This window comes from Pristiophorus japonicus, chromosome 15, assembly GCF_044704955.1.
Source record: "Pristiophorus japonicus isolate sPriJap1 chromosome 15, sPriJap1.hap1, whole genome shotgun sequence".
In the NCBI taxonomy this organism is placed as follows: Eukaryota; Metazoa; Chordata; class Chondrichthyes; family Pristiophoridae; genus Pristiophorus; species Pristiophorus japonicus.
The window spans coordinates 28,452,455-28,458,803 of NC_091991.1; the positions used below are offsets into that span (position 1 = coordinate 28,452,455).

General features: G+C 47.3%; 1 pseudogene; it reads left to right on the forward strand.

Moving 5' to 3' along the window:
- The first annotated feature begins 1,042 nt into the window (after window positions 1–1,042).
- Window positions 1,043–1,280, forward strand: LOC139226040 (U2 spliceosomal RNA; annotated as a pseudogene).
- Window positions 1,281–6,349: the final 5,069 nt, after the last annotated feature.

A 6,349-nucleotide genomic window follows, 5' to 3' on the forward strand; every position in this document is an offset into this window, starting at 1 on the left:
ATAATGAAGCAGTCCAGATCCACATGCAGCAAGGCCTGGACTACATTCAGGCTTGGGTAGATAAGTGCCAAGTAACATCTGCCCCACACAACTGCCAGGCAATGATGATCTCCAACAAGAGAGAGTATAATCACCTCCCCTTGCCATTCAATGGCACTACCATAGTTGAATTCCTCAACATCCCGAGTCACCATTGACCAGAAACTTAACTGGATCAGCCACACAAATACTGTGACTACAAGAGCAGGTCAGAGGCTGGGTATTTTGTGGCGGGTATCTCACTTCCTGACTCCCCAAAGCCTTTCCACCATCTACAAGGCACAAGTCAGGAGTGTGATGGAATACTCTCCACTTGCCTGGATGAGTGCAGCTCCAACAACACTCAAGAAGCTCAAAACCATCCAGGACAAAGCAGCCCGCTTGATTGGCACCCCATCCACCACCTTAAACATTCACTCCCTCCACCACCAGTGCACGTGTCTGCAGTGTGCACCATCTACATGATGCACTGCAGCAACTCACCAAGGCTTCTTCAGCAGCATCTCCCAAACCTGCGACCTCTACCACCTAGAAGGACCAAGGCAGCAGGCACATGGGAACACGACCACCTCCAACTTCCCCTCCAAGCCACGCATCAACCTGACTTCGAAGAATATCACCGTTCCTTCATTGTCGCTGGGTCAAAATCCTGGAACTCTCTCCCTAACAGCACTGTGGGACTACCTTCACCACACGGACTGCAGCGGTTCAAGGCGACAGCTCACCACCAACTTCTCAAGGGCAATTAGGGATGGGCAATAAATGCTGGCTTGACCCATCCACCTCCACGGAGGTGTGGGGGGGGCCTGACCCATCCACCTCCATGGCACGAACCTGGTATTGCAGTACTTCCAGGAACGGTGCAGTGGCTCTAGGCCTTTTGGCTAAGAGCATTGGCGCAGAGTGATCCTTGATGTGTGCAAGGTGACCTCTGGCGTTTGTGATTTGACAAAGAATTGGAAAGATTGGCTACAAATTAAAAAAAATAAAAATAAATGCTGGCCTTGCTTCTCGGCCTTTTGGCTAAGATCATGCGTAACTGACCTGACAGGGGAGTAACCATGACCCCAACGTGGTTCTCCCTGGATCAGGAAGGTGATTCTCCTATGCTTTTTGGAAATAGGAGGTGGGTGAGGTGGTTTGACCAATCCACCTCCACGGAGGTGTGTGGGGGGCCTGACCCATCCACCGCCATGGCACGAACCTGGTATTGCAGTACTTCCAGGAACGGTGCAGTGGCTCTAGGCCTTTTGGCTAAGAGCATTGGCGCAGAGTGATCCTTGATGTGTGCAAGGTGACCTCTGGCGTTTTTAACCTGACAAGATGATCTGACAAAGAATTGGAAAGATTGGCAACGAATAAAAAATAAATAAATAAATAAATGCTGGCCTTGCCAGCGACGCCCACAGAATAAAAAAAAAAACTGGAGTGTCATCCTAGACTTTGAACTCAAGTCTCTGGAGTGGACTTCGAACTCAACCTCCTAACTCAGAGGCAAGGAGGCTACCACTGAACCACGGCTGACAATGATAATAGATGTGTGATCCAGTTTGGGGGCCTTGACCTTTTACTTCTCTTTAATGATATAGAAGATATTTGGAAATCTGTCTTATGAGGAAATGAGGGTTTCAATCAATTCATGGGCCGAGAAATTCGTTTCGGGCAGTGGTGCAAAACGGGCGGTAACGGGTCGGCCGCTCTTTACAAGCAGCGCCTGAGATTCCGTTCCAATAGATTTTTTTGATTTGGGTAATATTTAAATATCAACCCTTTGTGAAAATAGTTTCCTTTTCTGTCACTTATATATTTAATTATCTACTTGCAAAGAGCATGGCATTGCATTTACGCAATGCCCAAATACAGAGGGGAATGTTCCGAGATCGCTTACAGGGAAGGGAAAATTTCTATTTTTGTCTATTCCGACATATTCCAAGGTAAATATTTGAGCAAAATTTGCAGAGTACAAAGATCTTTGGCGAGGGTCCTTTTCTATGCGAGTACTTTAGCTGCTTATATTTCAGAAGCCCGGTGATACCAGCATTTAGACTTCGCAACTCAGCCACTCCAAAAACGAAATTCTGAAAGGAGGGAAGGTGTAGAAAATTTGTGCCGGATAATGTTGGTGCACCCGTAGCAAAGCCTACTTAAGAACAGCTTGGACACGATCAACCCCATATTTAGATCACATTTTTAATGGACTGCTCTATGACTTATTTATGCAGTTGCAGATATTACAACCTCCTGGTGAGACAAATCCTTTCTTTGACAAAATAAATATAATCTTATGAGTGTCATGAGATTTTATTAAATACCAATTTATAATAATGTAGTCTCAAGAATCAGTGTCAAACTTAACATCTGATCTTGTGTCTTGTTCAGTTTTGACACAATCTGCTGTGGCAACATGCTCAATATTCGTGCCATTCTGTTGATGTTCTATCAAGTGACAATACTTGTCACATACACAGGGTCTAGGGCCCCGCGGTTTACGGGGAGGTGGAGAAGGTGCGGGTGAGCCGAACAACCCAGGAAAAAGATAGTGTTTATATAGCGCCTTTCATGACCACCGGACGTCTCAAAGCGCTTTGCAGCCAATGAAGTACTTTTGAAGTGTAGTCATTGTTGTAATGTGTGAAACGCGGCAGCCAACTTGCACACAGCAAGCTCCCACAAACAGCAATGTGATAATGACCAGACAATCTGTTTTAGTGATATTGATTGAGGGATAAATATTGGCCAGGAGACCGGGGATAACTCCCCTGCTTTTCTTTGAAATAGTGCCATGGAATCTTCTCTGTCCACCTGAGGGAGCAGAGGGGGCCTCGGTTTAACATTTCATCTGAAAGACAGCACCTCCGACAGTGCAGCACTCGCTTAGCACTGCACTGGAGTGCTAGCCTTGATTTATGTGCTCAAATCCCTGGAGTTTGACTTGAACCCACAACCTTCTGACTCAGAGGCAAGTGTGCTACCCACTGAGCCACATCTGACACTGGGAAGGCTGGAACACAGAGGTCCTGCCGATAGTAATGGAAACAGGCCATTCGGCCCTACTGCTCCATGTCAGGTATGACATTACCTTCGTTTTCAAGTGGCAACCGTTATCCCAATTAGGTGTGCTCTCTGAGATCTTGGGCTGCCACAGGCAAATTAGGCCAATTTTACACCCATTCTTGTGCCCATTTTGATGATGTGAATTTACGCTGAAAATTCCTGTAAACCTAATTTGACTAGGCCGGAATGTAGGGATCAGTGTAAATAATCAGCGTGATTTAAGCAAAGCCAATGGGGGGGCATCTATAAAAGAGAGAGGGTGGTGGGGGGGTGGGGTGGATTTTTTTCAGAGGAAGACTGGGAATGGCAAGGTGAATGGCAGACAACTCGATTTTTCACTGTCTTCTTTCATTAGCTTCAGTTCCTCGAATGCCTCAATTTGTATTCCCTTTGCCCAGATGAGTGTCGAATCTCAGGCGAAGGCTGCTGGGAAGAGGAGGCTTCGATTATATGGAGGGGGAGCCTCAGGTCAGCAACTCCTGATCAAAAATTAAGGGAAGGCCGGACCAGCTCCTCAGCTTCCCCACATCCCAGCAGGGCCAGACTGCCCCAGCAGCTGCCGAGTTACTGCAGCCACAGGCCCGAGCCCTGCGAGATTGCTGACTAGAACAGCTCATGAGCCCTTGACTGAGCCACAGTGGCCTTCTACTTCCTAAGCTACAGCGGCTGAGGAAGCACCTCGTAGAAGCACACGAGTTGGTAAAAGAGCACATAAGCCAGGCGGTAGGAGCTCATTGTAGGGTGATAAAATGCCATACATTTGTGTGAGCCAGTAAACTGATAATCCTTTGGAAATCTTTGTGTGCAGAGAGTGTCCCTTTGTTAGCTGATGATCAATTTCATTGTTAGTGGACATGAACAACACTGTTGGTCACTGGGCAGATGCAGGTTATTTGAGGGTGGGAGAGATGTTGAACATAACTGATAGTGCAAGGGTAGCAGGGATTACTCAGATAAGAACATAAGAACATAAGAAATAGGAGCAGGAATAGGCCATACAACCCCTCGAGTCTGCTCCGCCATTTAATATGATCATGGCTGATCCGATCATGAGCTCAGGTCCACTTCCCTGTCCGCCCCCCATAACCCTTTAATCCCTTATCGGTTAAGAAACTGTCTATCTCTGTCTTAAATTTATTCAATGTCGCAGCTTCTACAGCTCTCTGAGGCAGGGAATTCCACAGATTTACAACTCTCTGGGAGAAGAAATTCCTCCTCATCTCAGTTTTAAATGGGCGGCCCCTTATTCTAAGATTATGCCCTCAATTTCTAGTCTGCCCTATCAATGGAAACATCCTCTCTGCATCCACCTTGTCAAGCCCCCTCATAATCTTATACATTTTGATAAGATCACCTCTCATTCTTCTGAATTCCAATGAGTAGAGGCCCAACCTACTCAACCTTTCCTCATAAGTCAACCCAGTCATCCCCGCGATCAACCTAGTGAACCTTCTCTGAACTGCCTCCAAAGCAAATATGGAAACCAAAACTGTACACAGTATTCCAGGTGTGGCCTCACTAATATCCTGCATACCTGTAGCAAGACTTCCTTGCTTTTATACTCCATCCCGTTTGCAATAAAGGCCAAGATTCCATTGGACTTCTTGATCACTTGCTGTACCTGCATACTAACCGTTTGTGTTTCATGTACAAGTAACCCTAGGTCCAGCTATACTGCAGCACTTTGCAATTTTTCTCCATTTAAATAATAATTTGCTCTTTGATTTTTTTCAGCCAAAGTGCATGACCTCACACTTTCCAACATTAAAATCCATCTACCAAATTTTTGCTCACTCACTTAGCCTGTCTATGTCCTTTTTGCAGATTTTTTGTGTCCTCCTCACACATAGCTTTTCCTCCCATCTTTGTATCAACAGCAAACTTGGCTACATTACACTCGGTCCTTTCTTCCAAGTCGTTAATATAGATTGTAATATTGATGAAGCGCTCTTCAATGAACTGCTGCCGAAGAGCTCTGGCTGTAGGAAACTGTTGGAAGTCTCCCTCTTTCTCACCACCCTCTATGTCACCAGTGTCCTCTCCCTCATCATGCTGAAGGTCCCTGTCCAATGGCGGCTCCATGTGCTGTCCCTGTTGCAGAGCAAAATTATGCAGCACACAGCAAACCACTATCCTGCAGGACACTTTTGTGGGCTGTATTTCAGGACACCACCAGACCAGATGTTGCTTGAGGCCTCCTATGCTCTGCTCGAGAAGGTCTCCAGTTGCTTCATTAATCTGATTGTAGCATGGTTAATGGCCGAGCGTGGGCTCCGAAGAAGAGTTGTGAGGCAAGTGGGTGATGGCCTTTATAGTCAAGTGGCCTGCCTCTCTTGCTGTGCAGGGACTAGAGTGGATTGGCATAATATAAAAGCATCATGGCTGCTGCAGGAAAGCAGGTACAGTCCTCTTTGATCCGCTGAGTGGCAGTGTGGTCATGTGAAGGATTCTGTGGAGCAACATGGGTGCAGTCAATGATGATGTTGTGGTGGCCCCGACCTGCGAGGGAACATCAGCGGCAGGTCGGGGCCATAACAGGAGCTGCGAGCGGCGGCCCTGGGCATGTGGAGGCATACAAGGTACAGTGCGAGCTGGTGCAGGAGGGCGATGGCAGTGAAGAGTGACGTCATCAAGATCCAGGTCGGTGATTGGAGCGTGGACAGATACAGCAGGAGCGGCGAGGTCGGGGCGAAGGAGCGGCGAGAGACTGTGAAGGACGTGATCGGGGCCCAGGGGAGGTGCGAGTTCAGGGCCAGGGGCCCAGGGGCAGCACGGGCCAGCCCACACTGCAATATGTATGCGCACTAGGTCCGTGCAGCAGAGCTGCTCTCCAGTTGTCTTAGGTAATCCTTGCCACTGGACCAAGACCTCGCTTTGTCAAGCCCATGTGGTGGCTGGTGTGCAACGGCCACCCCACTTAATAAAAATCCACGCACAGGCATCTTCCACCCTTCAGGATGTAGTTCGGGTTCTTCATCGAGTTCACCTGTGAACTCGTCATCTTTTTGGCATGGAAGCAAGTCATCCTCGTTTCGAGAGATCAACTACGATGATGATGGACTTGGGGAATCCTGTAATCAGTGCGAAAGCCAGAGCTATCGATTGTCCTTGGGGAAACGTGAAGGAAGTGTTTGCTCATTGTAATGTATTTGCTTCATGGGTTCTTTGCTTAAAAATTCATAGCAACACATTGCTATTAAGAACTGATTGGCTTATTAGCAAAGGTTTAACAATCACACTATACATTACCAGCTCA